The sequence below is a fragment of the Crocuta crocuta genome, unplaced genomic scaffold, assembly GCF_008692635.1.
Source record: "Crocuta crocuta isolate KB4526 unplaced genomic scaffold, BGI_CrCroc_1.0 scaffold8932, whole genome shotgun sequence".
In the NCBI taxonomy this organism is placed as follows: Eukaryota; Metazoa; Chordata; class Mammalia; order Carnivora; family Hyaenidae; genus Crocuta; species Crocuta crocuta.
The window spans coordinates 2865-3127 of NW_027527787.1; positions in this window are offsets into that span (position 1 = coordinate 2865).

Genomic DNA, 263 nt, shown 5'->3' on the forward strand with positions numbered 1-263 from the left:
GGGGACACCACAATCTCTTTTCCCTGGGCTGGGTGTCTCAAACCATTAGCACAAATGATGAGGTCAGCTTGACCTGTTCCACAGTTCTCCGGCGCCTTCTAGGCACTCAGCTGGTATTCAAAACCCAATGTCTTGGAGTACCAGGGTATGTCAGTTAAGCCTCCGACTTCAGTTCAGGTCATATTTTCATGGTTTGAGGGTCTGTGAAGAATTTTTAAGACACTTGAATACTGAGAACAAACTGAGGACTGATGGGTGGGGGG